Raw genomic sequence first — 18,111 nt, 5'->3', positions numbered from 1 at the left:
ATACATCTATAATAAACCATGGGCTTTCTTGACTTATTTTAAACAAAAAATATGTTGTTTGCCTTTTTTCTAACAAATTTTCCTTGACGGACTTGCATCACATGCTATTTGAAAATAAAAAAGACCAAAATAGTCATAAGCCTTATGTTCACAGCTAACATTTATGTACGATATTACTACTATAATATGCTAGAACTAATTGCTTCGCCATATTAGTACTAATGAGATGACAGTGCGAACAAGGGTTTACTTCGAATGTTTGTAACAGTTGTTCCATAGAAATTAGTTCTAGAAAAGCTACCGACCCAAAGAAAAATCGGTCAATGTCGAAAGAAAAAATTGAACTAATAGCTCAGCATTAAACTATGTAGTAATTTTTAACACATTTTTTTACAAACAAACATATATTTTTTTGCAAATTAGCCCACATATGTACATTGGATTACACAAGATGCAGTCCCAATCAAACGATGATGAATGCAATAGCAGGCAGTAAAAAACGGTATGCGGAAAAGTGCAGTAATTAAACGCAAATTTTTCATGTAGTCGTTACATATGTAGATACATATGTAAATAAAAAATCCGTGCATATGTACATTTGTATATTTGTATATTTGCATGTAGCACATGCATCCCTGCAGCAAAAAATCTGATCTTTTGAGCCAAGGCACATTAAACAGGTAGTATCAGTAGAGCAAAAACAACATTTGCGTGGATTTTGTTGTTGCTTCTGGTATCGAAAGTGTCAAAAACTGTTCTGAATTTTTTCTTCTAAATCAAAGCGTGCCATGTGAAATACAAAAAATTATAAAAAATAAAAAATTGAAATTGGAAAAAATAAAAATTGATGCAACTTTCTTTCCTAGTAAATTTGTTTGCTTCTCGAAGCATTGATCCATTCTTTACAAGGGCCAGTAATCAGCGGTTGTGCTGCTGAGTTGGGCGAACGTTCCAAAAGCTGCTATTCAATCGCTTGTTTTGTATGGAAAAAGGTTTCACATGCAAATGGATTTTAACAATTCAGAATTTTTGTGAGAAAAAATTAAAAATATTTGACATTTTCGAGACCAAATAATTTGAAAATAAATCAAATCAGCTGCTCTACTGATACTAACTGTTCAATGTATCTTGTTTTGAGCATATTTTATTTATAAAATACATATTTTTGAAATCAAAGCCGCCCACATATTAAGAATTTTTTTTTGGTATTACTTTATCAATGTAAACCTTAACTGTACTTGAGGGAGCCTTAAAGTTTCCTCTGAATAACTATATTTAGTTTTTAGATGTCTTTAAGTTTTCTGAACACTAAGCAATGAATTTCGGAATACATGCTTTAATTGCTTTATGAAATACAATTGGTAGGTATAAGGGTGGTCCTTAAATATAAGCATCTAAGTATTGTAAGGGTGTACCCCTTAATTTTGTTCTAGGTACAAAATAAAGACATCCATGAAAATCAAAAATTTCAAAAATTTTGACTCGAAACCCGAAGGCGGCATCACGTGATTTGTGTATTTGTACAAATTTGTATATTTTTACAGTTACAGTGCGCTGTCGTTGGGAAATTTTTTATTGAGCTGAACTCATTCTCAGTAAAAATTTCTAGACAATAGCACTCTGTGACTGCGAAAATATACAAATCTGTACAAATGCACCAGTCAAATTTTTTTCGAATATTAAATAAACTAAATTTTTTAAACACAGGTAGCGATCCCTAAATTTTTTAAATCTTGAAATCTTCGTGATTTTTTAAGTAGAACATAATGTTAAGGACCACCCTATAAAGTATATGTAAAAAAGCATATGCTATAAAAAAACTTTAAGATGTTGCTCGAACCCTGATTTTAGCGAGTGGATGTACGCACCTCTAACGACTCGACTACATTGGCTGAAGTTTTGACAAGTTGTGATTTTCCTGCAGGGATTGACTACCCACTATGCAAGTAAGTAAATACGAAAACACATAGGAGGCATTCCACACTATTTCAATTGGTGAAAAACTACTTTTGCTCGATTTTCGGATATATTGCAGAGGAGGTCGTAAAGTGTTTGTAAACGCAAACAAAAACAACAACATTTTTTTTTCAAAAGTTATACAACAACAAAAAAATTAGGAGTCTCGCCGTAAGCCATTGTTTTTCACATCATAACTCGATAAATATTGGTTTTATCAAAAATATCAATTAGTACTTTTTTATTGACAAAGAGTCAGAGATTTAAAAAAGATTTTTAATTTTTTTTAAAGTCCACTTTTCTATACGTTTGTTAATGAACAATTTAGAAAGTTGCTAAAAAAAACATATTTGCAGGTTTTTAAAAATCTGCACAAAATATATGTGATAGAGTGAATATCAAAGATTTAACTGACAAATTTTTAAAGGGTGTCTCGATATAGTGCCTGAGATATTAATTGTTTAGTAAAGCAGGGGCTGATAAAAAAAATTAAAAAATAAAAAATTTAAATTCAAATTACATCAAAATACGTCAAGTGGGCCACTTAAAAACCTTTTCTTTCGGATAACCAAGATAGGTTCGTACTTTGGTAGAGGTCCAGGTAATATTTGTTTTATGTTGTTATACGAATTCGCTATAGAATCAATTAAATCCATTCGAACCGTTTTTTGTACAAACGAAGAACATACACTGGAAGAGCAAGCTTTGAAAGTTCGATTTGAAAATTCCTCATCCATTATTGGAACTCGTCGACTTCATTTTTTTATACCTGTTTCTGATACTCATAATCTCAAATGTAAAATTCATTCCCTGGACGATGAATTTGAAATTCGAAATATTGTAAAATAAATATAAAATTTGTTAGATGGCGCCGGAAAATCACTTGTTATTTCTTTAGTATAAGTGGTTACTCATTTTTAATTTTTTAAATTAGTATGTTAAAGATTTACGTACGAAATATTGAACTTTTCCTTTCTGTACGACATTTTGCGAAAAAATTTTAAATTTTCGAGAAGTAGTTTTTTACCACAAATTTAATAATTTTTGCTAAAACGATATAGTTTTCCGCTTAATTTAAACCAAAATGGTTAAGTTATCTCTGCCCGTTCAGGAGATATGACCGATCAAATAAATGATTATTTTAATATCAAATTCGCGATTTTTTGCAAAGTAAGAGGATTATAGCAAGATAAAGTATAGGGAAACAAATATTACCTGGACCTCTACCAAAGTACGTAACTATCTTGGTTATCCGAAAGAAACTTTTTTTAAGTGGCCCACTTGGCGTATTTTGATGTAATTTGAATTTACAATTTTTATTTTTTAATTTTTTTTATCAGTCACTGCTTTACTAAACAATTAATATCTCAGGCCCTATATCGAGACACCCTTTAAAAATGTGTCAGTTAAATCATTGATATTCACTCTATCACATATATTTTTTGCAGATTTTTAAAAACCTGCAAACATGTTTTTTTTAGCAACTTTCTAAATTGTTCATTAACAAACGTATGGAAAAGTGGACTTAAAAAAATTAAAAATCTTTTATAAATCTCTGACTCTTTGTCAATAAAAAAGTACTAATTGATTTTTTTGATACAACAAATATTTATCGAGATATGATGTGAAAAACAATGGCTTACGGCGGGACACCTAATATTTTCGTTGTTGTATAACTTTTGCAATTTTTATTTTTTTTACATTCCTCGCGTTTTGCCATATCTTAGAGGTATTTCTACATTATACTCAGTTTATATCAAAATCTAAAAAAAAAATCACAATTTTCATTGAAATAGCTTGGAATGCCTCATAGGCATTAGTCTATGTATGCATTAGTAAATCTATATATGTATGTATGTATAGATATATAATTATGATTGTAGTTGGAAAATATTTACTGCTGTACAGCTTTTGATCATTTGACATCGATCTGCTAGATTAAAACCTTACCTTAGGCCTTACTGATGAAGAGCGATTAGCGAACCTATACAATGTGATTGAGTGCATACTTAAGTATGTGTGTATGTTTGTAGTGCGAGTATTTATATATACATAATGTGTCTATATATGCATCTCTATTTATATAATATGTACATAATTTTATACAAATCGTTGTAATTGTATTACCAATTTATTTAACATATACATATATTTACATTAGACCATACCACCATATAAGCAAACAAAGTTCGCCGTACACCTCTGATTCTAAAGTATTTTTGTAAGGCAATTCCGATTTTTGTGCCGATACTAGGGTTCGCCATTTTAAATTTTTTGGTAACAGCAACAAATTTTTTTTAAATAATTCTACTGCACTAATCAAAATATTATGGATTTTCGGAGAGCTTTAAATTATCTAATGACATTAAGGTGGTGCGTTAGGCCGTTATTAACTGATATCTGAAACAATCTCTTCTCGAGACAAGGACATGGGTATATCATATTTTAAAATCAGACTGTAAATGCCGAAAATATTAAGAAGAATATAAAAAGGCGACCCCTGCGTTCGGCCCAAAAAAAAATACAAATTGCTTTTCAGATTGAAATACGTCCTAAGCAAAAGTTCAATGATTTTTATAGAGCTTTAATTTACTGACGTTAGGGTGATAAGAACTGAGGTCTGGCGGGCAAGTACTAGGACGGTGTACTTGACGGCAATGCATTTTTAACAAAGAAAATGTTCTCCTGAAAACAAGTAAATCGATATATCATGCTTTAAAATCTGGTACGATCTTAGTTACATACATACATACATGCCCATGTACATATGTATGCACATCGATAAAAGAAAACTTGTGCCTGTAAGCCGCTAAACGAAAAGTGAATGAACGTCTGGTGGAAACCGCGAAAATTTGCAAATACATTTATAAATGTGATTTGCTTTAGTTTTTTCCTTCAAGAGCGCGGTTATAGGCGGCTAATTTTTGTATAGTGTTTTGCATCGAATTTAAAAATGTCCATTTTGACGTTTAACCTTAGAGGATACGGAATTATGTTTTATTTATTTATTTTTTACATACATAAGTGAATAAATTGTTCAAAAGTATTCCCGCACATTTAAAAGAATTTGTATGTGCAAAACACACATTAGCAAAGGTTATTAAAAAAAAAAAAAAATGTGCTACGGGATCGCTGTGAAACTGGCAAAAATAATGGTGATTTTTGTAAAAAAGATACTGTTGCCATGACAACTGAAGCTTGTGATATTTTTTTTAGATAATTTAAATTTGAAATGTTCTTAAGTTGCTTAACCAATTGTTTGATTAATATATGCACACAACACTTCTAGAGCAAAATATGAGCATCATGAGCAAACCCTATCTTGGAAAAAGTTTTTTTGGACCACTCTAAGTACATTTATGCTATAAGTAAGTTGTCATTAGAGTTCGACCGATGGTCGATTTTTTCCGCCAAATCCGAAGCCGAACCAAACGTTCGGTTTTGATCTAAAATTTGGCCGATTACAGAAGCCGACGATCTACTTTATAATTAAGTTAATCATTTTTTTTTTTAAATAAGCTCCATCTTGCCTTTTTAAGTGTACATAAAATACAAAACACATAACATATTTATCTAAAAAAATGCACATTTTCTTAAAATAATTGTTGTCACAGTTTAGTTTCTGCGCAATGGGATTTTCAACGAGGCCGCCGTTGATCGTCCACCTAGTTACCTGGTTCAGGTAACCTTGAGCCAGATCAAAAAGGGTGTCTAGAAATCGTTCCTTAACCAAAAGTTCCACATCATCTAGAAGGTCGTTTGCAACCTCAACCCAGAGCAGGAGCGAGAGAACACCACCGTGCGGAGTGCCCATATTGACTCTGCGCTGAAATTAGACGCTTCCCCGCTCCGCCGCGACAGTTCTGTCATGAAGTAAGCTATAGAAAATCTTTATTAGATTGGTTTCAACACCCAGATTATGATTAGACTAGATTATTGTCTCTGGAGGGATATTGTTGAAGGACCCCTCGACATCGTGGAAGGCCCCTACTGCATAATCTTTATGCGTGAAGGCTTCCTTTAACCACTTTACCAATGTATGCAGGGCGGTAACCACCGACCTTTCCTGGCAATAAGCATGTTGACCCCTTGAAAGACGGTCTCGAAGAAGATCGGAGTAGTACCGGACCTGAAGTACAAAATATTGCAAAGAAGTACATTTGACTTTACTTCGAAGTACGAGGTACAAGAGCTAAAAAAGAAGGCTTCTGTATTCGCTACGAGAATCCTCGGAAATTTTCCATTTCCTATGACACTAAATGCACTACACTGAAAAAAGAGTTTAGTTACGTCAACTAAATAAGTTTTTCTCAACACACGATTTGATTATACATACGAAATCATGTGTTGAGAGAAATATATGTATTTGGCTAACTTTTTTCTAAGCGTAGAAGCGAACCAGATCAGAAATATGTGGAGATTTTCTCTTCTGGACATATTCAATTATATTGTCCACGGTGTATTTCTTAGCTTTCAGTAATTGCAGATATGTATGTACAGTGACTCAAACCAATGACCAGGGTTTTTTTTTTAATATTCGTAATATTTTTCCAGCTAAATTTTTTTTTGTTATTTTTATAAAAAAATATCGTCTAAGCTTTAACCAAAACCGTGTAAACCACAGCTTCAAACTTTATACAAAATTTAGGAAAATTCAAAAAATTTTCATAAAAATTTCTTTTTTTCTGAATTTTTAGAAAATTTTTGGGTATGCAGTTTTAGAGCCCATACAATTTTAGTCTAATGAAGTGCAAGCTTCAAACGGGTAAAAAATCGCGTTGACTTTTGAGAATTTTTTTTTTGGAGGCTACTTTTTCGGGTTTTTTAATATAACAAGCGCAATTTACAAAAACTTGCGTTGATATTTTGAAATTTTGTTGCTGGCGGTCTCCCTCGTATTACTTCATAAGAAATTCATACTTATATGAAAAACGTGCAAAAATCCGACTCCAAAAAAAAAACACTTCTCAAAAATCAATGCGATTTTTTAGCAATTTGAAACTTGCTGCATACGCAAAAATTTTCTAAAAATTCAGAATAAAAAGTTGAAATTTTGATGAAAATTTGTTGAATTTTTTTAATTTTGTATAAAGTTTAAAACTGTGATTTACACCGTTTTGGTTAAAGCTTAGACGATATTTTTATATAAAAATAACAAAAAAAATTTAGCTCGAAAAACATTACGAATATTTGGAGAAAATCAACACGTGGCCATTTGTTTGAGTCACTGTGTATGAATACATACATATGTATGTATGAATGGAAGTACTTAGCTTATTTACCAGTTTCATCCATGGAGGTGCTACTGTCCGTCCATGACAGCGATTAACTCTAAATCTCGCACGGTTGCGAACTAAAGTCAGCAAACACATTTAAAATGTTTCACTTTTTTCCTTCACTTTTTTCCTTCGTTCACATCTTCCAAATAATTTTCTTGTTTGCTTTTATGGTTATACTTTTTTATTTGCCACATTTTGTTTGTCTGCTTGTTAAATGACAATGAGGCACAAAGAGCAGCGCTTAATATGCCGGCAAATACTTATAGCCTGCGGTGGAGTAGTCACTCCAGCATGCCAACTGCACCACTCCGCTGCCATCGCTACCATCAGCAAGCTAACCAACATCTCTGACTCTGCAACCAGTTGATCGTCGTTGTTCGCGCGCGATTGACACTCTTCCCACACTTTGTTGCACGAGCAGCTGTGACTATATGTAAATGTGTGTGGGTGTTATTATTTTTATTTTTTTGGGTGGCATGGCGAGAAATTATCCCAACATTGGTAACCTAATCACATTGCGGTTCATATTGCTGCTGTTGTTGTTGTTGTTGTTGTTGTTTTGATCATAGCCGAGATGTTGTTTGTTTGGAATGAGTGTTGCTGCTTTAATTGGTGTTCACTTGGCGATTGTTGTTCTTGTTTTTGGTCTTGCATATATTATAGCAGCTGGAGTAAATATTGTTTTTTTCTTTGCTGTTGTCGCCTTCGTTGTTTTGCAGTAGTTTCTGTTATTTCCATGTTGGCAAAACAATAGCTGCGCTCGCCCTCACCCACTAACATTTCAATTGTTTATATAGTTTCAATTGTTGTTATAGTTTATGTGAGTGTAAGTATTTCTTTTTATAACTCCTTGTCTGCTCTCTGGGTGTATATTTTTTTGGTCCAACTTTGCGCTGTTTGGCATGACAGTAATTACCGGGCGCCACTGGATGCCGCCGCCTAGTCACCGATTTAAATATCTACACTCATACAAGTACAAGCAAGCGAACCAGTAGTGGGCAGTGCGGACAGTAGGAAAAAAGAAGACAGCAATGTACGAAAAAAACTGTCACACACTGCTCTGCATTTTCATGCTTACAATGGCAAATTCGACTTTGAAAATTGTAGCGCAGAAAAAGTGAAAATTCGTTGGCGCATCCAAGAATTATGCGCTTTTCACACGAGGTGTTGTTGCCGCGTGGCAGCTGCTCAACTTTTGGCCACCGCGTTTGCTGCCCTATCTTAGTCGTTTCTTGCCACAAATCCAAGCATAAGTATTTAGCAGCGAAGTAGATAGCTGTTGTTGAAAAGGTTGTACGCATGCGTTGCCGCGCCGCAATCGCCCAAGGCAGCGTGCACGTTTTTACTGCCCAGTTGGAGGCATTAAAGTGACGCTTATCAGTGCATACCGTTTTTATGAGGATGGTAGTGTTGTTGTTATTACACTATGTAGTAATTTTTGTTGATAGTTTTGAGGTTGTTGATTTGCCAAAGTCACTGTCGAAATGAGCCACTGCTGCGCATAGTGAGCCCCGAAGTGACGCTTATCTAATTGTTTACTTGAATTTGCCTATGAGTCTTAAAAATCCTATTCGGCTAGAAGATCCTTAGTATCAAGTCGCATGCGAATGGTTAGATGTGTGTACTATCACCCGCCAGGACTAAGACATTCAACAAAACCAGTGCTTTTCTAACAGAGAAGTAACCAAATTGATTTGAAACTTAGTGTTTGGGGGTTTTTGAGGTCGCTGATTTCGAGTATAATGTCTGATTTTCGAAATTCAAAATAGCGAATCTAATATGGCGACAAAATTTTATACTTCTTTCCCTTTCACCAAAAACTTATACATAAACGCGGTTTTCCAGTTCGCTGATATCCAATCTAATGTAAGATTTTTGGAATTTAAAATGGCGGATCCAAGATGGCTGCCAAATTTTATAGTTTTTTCCTTTTCAGCATAAACTCATATAAATGGGGAGTTTTCGAGGGCGCTGATTTCGAACCTGATAGCAGATATTTTAAATTCAAAATGGCGGCTGCAATATGGCTATCAAATTTTATATTTTTTTCTTTTCCAGCAAAGACTTATATAAAAGGGAAGTTTTCGAATTCGATGATTGAAAATCTGAGGTGAGATTTTTGAAATTGAAAAAAAGGTTTAGTATAAAATTTTTTTTTAGTTTTTGCTATAGGGCGATTCCACCGTCACGGGTGGGGCAATTGTACAGAAAAAATGTTCTTTCTTGTTTAAATTTAAGTATAAAGAACATAACAATTCTACATTTTGATAATGCTACACCTAATTGACTATTGAGTTATTACAACGGGTGGGACAAAAAAAGAACCTACTTTTTGATGCAGATATATTTTACGAAAACTCTGTGAATTTATTTCACGTTTCTGTGTGAACTTCGATGATAAAACAAAGAACCATGAATACAAACAAAGCTAAAACTACAACAAAAATGATGGCTTTATTATAAATAAAAAAATCAGAAATTCCTCTGTCACGGGTGGGACACGTAGGAATGGCCCATATTAAAGATAAGTAATTAAAGAATATAAGAGGCCAAGTATGGGTTCAATTCACTCACTTTTTATCTTAGGAAAATGGCTTTTATATAGAAGAAATTATTGAAAATCAACGCGACTTCCTAGCGTCTTGAAATTTTCGCTTAAATTTAATGGGCTATAAAACCGCGTACCTAGAGTTTTTGTAAAATTTCCGAACAAAAAGTTTAAAATATTTGGGTGTAATTGTTAAAGTTTGTTGAATTTTTATAATTTTTGTACGAAGTTTAAAATGTCGATTTATGTGGTTCTGGTTATGTAATGTGCTAGACTTTTATAAAAAAAAAAACTATAAAAATTAAATAAACAAAAGAAAAAACAAAACTGATCAAAATGTCACTTAACTTAATCAGCTGACCACAAGGATATATAGGTAATGGACGAGTCCGCGCTTCCTACTTTAAACTCACTCAAAAAATTTACTTAGAACTTGATTTTAAAACATAAGAAAAGGTAATAAAAATGCATTTAAAGCTTTTATTTTTTGGTTGATTCAAGTTTTTTACAAAAGTGTTATCCACACGTTTGTTAATTTTATAAAGAAATTTATTTTTGCACTCAGGTTCAGTTTCCCATGGAACCTCCCATATATAAAATCCATACACTCAAAAACACTTGGTTTCATCAATTCCGCAGAAAAAAAAAACTGAAAATGTCGTGCAGTGTTATAAAACCCGTTTTAAAGAAAAATATCCAGTGTTCAACACTAAGCCACAAGCCAGGCGGTGTCGTTTATTTCATTTGTTGCTAAATTTAATTTTCCACTCATTTGTATTTAATGTTGTATTACACACTGCTGGCGAGCGTCAACATGTAATTAATTGTACGGGGGTATTTTTATTTCAATTGTATTTTGTTATTCTTGGTTTTGCTTTATGTTTAAGCAGCTAAACTTCGATGTTGAACTTCGAGTGTCAAGTAAAAGAAAATAAATAAAAAAAGTTGTGAATACAGACGTTGTCACAAAACGAATAAAAGTAAAAGTTTTGTGTTAGGTCACATTTTTGTTGTCTGAGGCGATTGGTCAAGTGGACGTTAATCACTTAAGACGCTATAACATAATAAGTACAACTATTGAGCATGAATTATGTAGTATGTACATATGTATATACGTACTTGGCTAGACGCGATTAAATAATATTGCATGTATGTATGTAAGTATGTGTGTAATACACGCATATTTTGACTAATATAATCCGCCTCAACGCAGTCGGCGCACGTAATTAAGATCAGCACTGAGCGATAAATTCAAGTAAACTTATTAAATTAAACTTTTTTTTACATTTAATTGCTTCATATCTATCTATTGTGCGTATCTGTGCGTTGGCCGAATGGACAGCATATGACAGTGGGCAGCGTAATCGGCAGCTGGCTACGCTACACTCTCGACACAAAATTACATAACTGCACAGACTGTGTACTGACCTGCCCACCTGCGCGGAAGATTGTGCAAAATAAAATTAAAAGCAGGGCAACTGATAATTAAATTTAACGATAATATTTATAACATAATGCTTACTCACTGTACGAAGTTCTGTTTTTAAATGGTTTAATTTTTTTAATTTTTAATGGTGAAATCTACAAAAAATATTTTGGAGTTTCTCATTCGCGCTGTCATTGTCAATTTGCATATTTATTGCTTTTTCTGCGAAAATCCACAGCTTTTGTTGTAGCCTCATTGACTTGCATACATACTTAGCTTATAACAGTACAAAGTAGGCGAGCATGTATAGATTAATATGTTTCTATGGATTTGTTGTAAAAATTTATTGTTGTCTAGGCATTCACTGTTGCAGCTAACTTTGACTCTGACTCTCATTTCGTAGTATGTTTTTGTGCGAACGAATATTGCTTGCATTCTCATTGTTTTTTTTTGTTTTTTTTTTAATTAGCCTTTCTTTATGGGCGTTACTTGTGCGCACATAACATTTTAGACTTTCATTCGAAAAGCGAAAAATATTAAGAAAAAAACGCAAGCGCGAAAAACGTATACAAAAATATATCTACATATGTATGTATGTATGTGATGTAAGTGCAACAAATTGTTAACCCCGTTTTTGGCGTCAATATCCTTATTTTATCTTTGTTTCATATTGAGTAATTCTTCGCTAAATAAATTTCTTAAATATCATATTTAGCAACTAAAAAGGTGTCAATGTATGCAGTTACTAATTTGAGCTAAAGTACATATGTAGATACATATGTACGTATGTATATGGGTATATCCAATCTGGCGTTACGTGACACTTGTATGACAAATTGTTTGAAAAAATTTAAAAAGTCAAAATTTTAAAAAGGGTTTTCTAGATTTGCATAGCAATTAAATGGCGCCTTATTCAGTAAAGAAAAAATACAATTGGGCAATACTATTTCTAAAAAGATTTTGTAGTAACATTTGCAATGTTTAAGATTAATTTTCCAAGTTTTTAAATGTGCAAATATTTTCTGCTTTTTGTTTAATCAGCTGAAGTATCTGGCGTGACGTTACATGACGTTACCTTACTAAAATTACCATTGAAAAAGTTTTGTTAATATTGTTATTGAAAGAATTTTGAACGGGAAGAAAACATGCATTTTATGTCGAACATATTTTTTATTTTGACTTCCGCGCCACCAGTGCATAGTGGTCTGAATAGAGAATCTAGCCGGACAAAACTATTTTAATGCATTGCCGTTGATGGATTTGTGCACCACTTCGTATGTATTAGTTTAAGGGGCACCTTATTACAAATCTTCAGTCAGGTTTCAAAAATCCAATATGGCGGATCCAATATGGCGGACAAATTTTTCAAAATTTATTGAATTCACTCGAAACTTGTTACTCGGGGGTATTTAGAATCGCTGATCATGAATCTGACCATAAATTTTTACAATTAAAAATTATTGAATTCGCTCGAAACTTGTTACTCGGTGCTTTTTGGTAGTATTTCAGAGTTTTTATGGTGGCTGATTACTAATCTGAAAGTAGGTTTCAAAAAGCCAATATGGCGGATCCAATATGGCGGACAAATTTTAAAATATGTATTGAATTAGCTCGAAAATTGTTACTCTGGGGTATTTGAAAAGTGAAAATAGTTGTACATATATTGTACCTTAAAGCCAACACTTCACAAAATAAGGTTTTATGAATTTCGAGTCGAAACTCAGCGGAACTAAATATTTAGTTGTTTTCTATTTAAATATTAAAATTAAATAATTTCAAAGTCCAACTTTTCACGTTGAACTTACAGAGCTATATAAAATTTATTTAGTAATTTTTAAAAATCATGAAATAATTTTTTAATTTCCAGTAATAACTTCTCTTCAGGGGAAAAAAAATATTTTGCAAAAGGCGCACCGTTACACTTTTAATAAGTAATCGAAATCGCTCAAAAAAAAACCTTTCTTTGCTACAGCTAACTGACTTGCATCGACTAGCCAACTTATAAGCTTAATATTCTTTTATTAGCAAAAGAGATCAAACAAGTAATTTTTAAGCAAAAAAAAAACAACCGACTTCAATTCTCCCATGTATAAAAATTTTGAAGTACCGTTAATTTTTTCATGATCAAATGATAATTTTTTGCTAATCTATGTCTTACTACGTTTCAACTAAACATACCAAATGTGAAACAAATCAGAGCATAAATACGGTTTTTAAAAATATCTCGACCCTGGCGCCACCTAAGAGACCATTTTTGGAGAAAATGTCTCTGCTTACATAGCAAAGCAAAAACAAAACCTACTTCAATTCTCATATAAAAATTTAAGATTATCGTTAGTTTCTTCAAGATCCAATGATCGGATCTAAACAAAACTGGTATGGGACCAGCTTTGAGGTAACATCTTTTCTTTAAAAAAAGAATTATACTATAGGAATCGATTAACGTGACCCAAAGTTATGCGGCAACAAACATAAAAAAAATATTTCGGCCAATTGATAACCTTCTCCTTTTTTTGAAGTCGGTTAAAATTACTTTTCATTTCAAAAGAATCAAGAAATCAAACTTAAAACAAAACAAAAAAAAAATTGAGTTAAAAAATAAATCAACTGCGGAGGACTCGAACCTCTACTCGGCTATTGCGATCCTCGGAGTAGAACGAAAGAATATGGAAAACTAAGAAGGTTCATAGTAGTAAAATACGTTCCAACAAAATGCGGCTAGAAGTTCACCACTCAGCTGGTTCCTTGTTGTTGAAGGCACGTTTTTAGTTTTCTATGTTCTTTGCTCAAGCGCTTTCTGTCAAAAAAGCTTTTCACCATGGAAGGTCTTTTTTTGTAAGACTTTCGTGCCAGAATAAGCAAAATCTTTCAAAATATCTTGTCATACAAAAGACACAACACTTCCACTTGATGTACACTGCAGCGAAAGAGGAGTTGAAAAACTGCCTCTGGACCTGTGACGCACAAAACAGCGCCCGCGAGCAGTACTCTTTAAAGATTTCTATAGTTTTTATATGGGTACACATTGAGTAAAAGCTCTCTTTGAGCGTCGCTGCTCTAGACTCCTTCGACTCTTCGCTTTATAGTTTGGAACCATCTGCATATAATTTTATGGCATTATGCAGAGGATGAGGTCTGCTGCACGAATTCAGTCCTGCTAGTACTTAGAAGACTTTTTAATGCCAGATTTGCATAATTAAGAAAGAAAAGAACTATACCAATAAATTTCTAACGTCCGACCTTCGAAGTATACAAACATACATATATCAAACATCATAAGTCACTAAGTACTTATGTACTTATTTAGCTGATACAAACATGAATGTAGATTTGCTAAATGTGGCATACAACGTGATTTGTCATGGCAATAACATTAAGCCATTAAGTGGCCAAGGCGATAGTTACGAATTTCGCAGAGAAGTGTGTAAATATGAACGCGTCGCAAGTCATTAAAGGGGCTGGCCACTATATACTTACTACCTACTCTGAGCGTACCGCCATGGGCAATGGTAATTTTTCTCGCACATACATACATACATATGTATATACAGTAGTGGCTAAATGAAGGTTACCACCACTATGTCTCAACAAATTAATTGGAATAGCGCTCTTGTATACCAAAATTAATTTACAATTATAAATCCGAGTGGGTGCGCTAAATTTACAATTTACCCTAATAGCTAGTGACAGTGAAAAATATTTCACTACAACTTGTGCTTAATTTTGGTAGGGAATTTCAAAATATCAGCCTTAGTAGACAGCAGTGGTAGTGAAATTTAAAAATTTGTTTTTGTTGAAAGTAATACAACGTTAGAAATAAGAAAATTAAAGACAAAAGAATTAGGCGAATCGGTCTTGCAGATCCCAAGTGATAATGCTCCATATACATACATACGTGTCATTGGATTTTTGGGCTCTAAAAATTACATGAGCATTAAGTTTTAAAAGTTTAGTGAAAATATTTCTTTTAAAGCTTGATAGTTTTAGGTTGCAGCTAACACATGCCTCTCAATATTTTCTTGAAATGAGTGTTGAAGGACAAAAGGAACGTCCCTGTCTTTTTTCTGAAACAATTGGATTTTGATTTTTAAAATTTGGTTTTCAAGAATATTAGTTACCTGTCTTGAGTGGTGGTTTCTCTTTTTACTGGTATCTCATTTGGTTTTGAATCCGGAGATTTCCCAAATTAAACACTTTATTTGAGACGTTACAATTACTTTAAAAAGCATATAAAATCTTGGGTCAAAATGACCCAATCATTGTAGAAGCGTTAAATACACTTTAGCTAAGGCCAACTCACCAATAACGAAGTTGTTACATATTCTAGACCAGACCAAATGACTAGATGGAAAACTACATAATACTGGAGCGAACATTCTAACATCTGATAATGGCAACCTTTATCTGACCACTATTGTACAGGTCTAATATGTTTGTCGGACGCTATAGGGGACACTGTCATGTGTACATATTTATGTATATACTACTAGTATGTGTGGATATGAATATGAGTTTCTTTTTCTAATTATTCCGCGACAAATTGTTGAAGAAGGCAACGTCTACTTAACTTGGCGTTGAGCTCATGCACATATGTACATTAGGGTACATCACCCAAAAATTTATGAATTGTAAAATTTATTATATTTTAAGACTTCCGCCAAAATATTTCGGAAAAATATTAAGATTTACGGGAGCTAGATCGATTTGAAAATACCTCCAAAAGTCTCATTATTCTGATACCGTTGATAAAATTGTTAAACATTTTTATGCAGACCTTTTTAGCTTAAACATTTCTGTCATCGTAGGTCAAGAATGATAGAATACAAGACTGCGCCATATCGAGCTGAGACCAACCGGGCGTGACATCATTAAATACGAGAATGACAGAGCAAGACGAATTCGGCCAGAAAACGAGGAAGCATCGAACAAAAGGTACTAGAAAATGGCGTCATTTCTCGCAAAAAGCACAAATTTATTATTAGTGTACTTTATATGCATAAAAAATTTTATTGTAAGGATGCCGATTCAAATTAATAAAAATCAATGTTTCTTGCTCGACGCACTGTGTTGCGGCTAGTGGAAAAGTAACTTTATTCCGATTATTTTTTTCAGTGTTTTTAATGATGCAATTTTGTCACAGACATTCCAAGTAAACAAAAAACACATAAAGCTTATTTTTATGTTGGCCCGTTGATTTTTAATTGATTTTAGAAGTCAAATATACAAAATTTTCACGAAAAGAGGGGATTTCAGGGCTGTATTCAAAATGATCTCATTTGATTTTGGTGACAGATATTTTGATTCGGAAAAAAAATCTGCCTTCGGACAAGTATCTTCTGTAAAAAAAAAGGAATGTTGTTGAGACATTTTCATATGCACCTTTTTTAGAGCGAAAACCCGACTAAAGGTCCATTTTTCCTTTAAATTTGGGTTAGGTAAGCAATATCTAAAAAGTCCCAGAGAGTCCCAGTTCCAAACCACTACAGAAATGTTACATAATTTGTTTTCAACGAACTGTGAAAAAATCAGCTGCCCATACCTGCCCTCCTGGGAGTTATAGCGATTTTAGTATATCACTCTCAGTATTTATTCCATAGAAATAGAACGGAAATTCTCGGAATCACTTATTGAATAATTTAATCATATTGGTTTTCGGGTGACTTTCCGTCATCCCACGTCAAATTTTTATTATTTTCAGACCGGTTTCGGCTAATCGCCATCTTCAGTGTTTTCTTTTTTGTCACTAATTAGTCCGCATGTGTGTCCGTCTTTATATAGTGTTTTCTTTTAGCTTGTGGTGGTACCTTTCTCTCTCTCTGTTGTTTTACTATTTTATTCTCTCTCTTTCGCTCTCTCTCTCTCCCCCTTTGTTTTTACGTCTAGGTAGGTGGGTGAAATAATCCGTTATTGCGCGCTTTTTTGTATTGTTTTTATTTTGTGTTTTTTTTTTTTTTTATTCTACATCTATTCTAGCACTCCACAAAAATGAGCATAACTCTCTTAAAACTGAAGCTATTGACTTCAAACCGGTATCAAATTAAAGCTTTTATTGCCACCTTTCAAATAAGAAATGAAATAGATTTTGGTTTTATATAAAATTTCAGAGTTTTTCAACAAATATCGAAAAATCATGAAAATTTGACGTTTATAATTCTTGTTCGGACCACCCTATAGTTTATTTAAAAAACTAATCATAGAGTATTTATCAGAAATAAAAGAACAATTAAAATAATTTTTTTTTGTAAATTTTTCGAACAATTATTTTTTTTTTTGACTTTTGTTGAAAATTTGACCCAACAATTTTTTTCGGTGTAAATTTTTTTTTTAACTCATTCTGTTTGGGATTTCATTCTGACCAATCTGTAGAAGTTTCTCATCGATACAATTAAAATTACAGTTTAGGCAATATGATTTCCAAAAAATTCCGGTTTCGCAACACTGTGCGACGGTCGATTTCTTCTGGTATGATTGAAGGTGCTGCCACATATTCACTTACGATTGCTACAAATTTTGCTTACATTTATTTTAAGATTTACAAATTTGGTGTCTTCAAACTAAAAACTAAAGCTCCAAAAACGCCCCAAGCACCAAACTCAAAAATTTTCGCGTTTTGAATAGGCACTAAATTTAGGGCGAAAAGCATCAAGTAGGCAACAGTGAATGTAAACAAAAGTATTTTGTGACGTCAGCGAATGGGTGGATGCTGTCAAATCGAAGAAGACAGGGTTAGCGGTCTGCGACCTTTACCTTCTGTCTCGTGATCTGGGGAGGCTTTAGACTTTTTTTAACTAATTTTATTTATAAAAATCTCTATTTTCGAGGAATTTTCAAGTAGGCCCAGCTTACACAAATTTTAATATTTTTCCGAAATACATATTTTGGTGGAAGTCTTAAATTATAAT

The 18,111-nt window shown here is 33.0% G+C and overlaps 1 protein-coding gene across 1 annotated transcript in view; it reads right to left on the bottom strand.

Annotated features, from left to right (window-relative positions):
* Positions 1 to 18,111, bottom strand: part of LOC118753491 (mucin-2-like) — a 35,124-nt gene that overhangs the window by 673 nt on the left and 16,340 nt on the right. The window lies entirely within an intron of this gene.

Source organism: Rhagoletis pomonella, unplaced genomic scaffold (genome assembly GCF_013731165.1).
Source record: "Rhagoletis pomonella isolate Grant_MI unplaced genomic scaffold, Rhpom_1.0 Rhpom_scaffold_00002, whole genome shotgun sequence".
NCBI lineage: Eukaryota > Metazoa > Arthropoda > Insecta > Diptera > Tephritidae > Rhagoletis > Rhagoletis pomonella.
The sequence above is the reverse complement of the archived record's forward strand: the minus strand, read 5'-3'. Positions and strand labels throughout refer to the sequence as shown.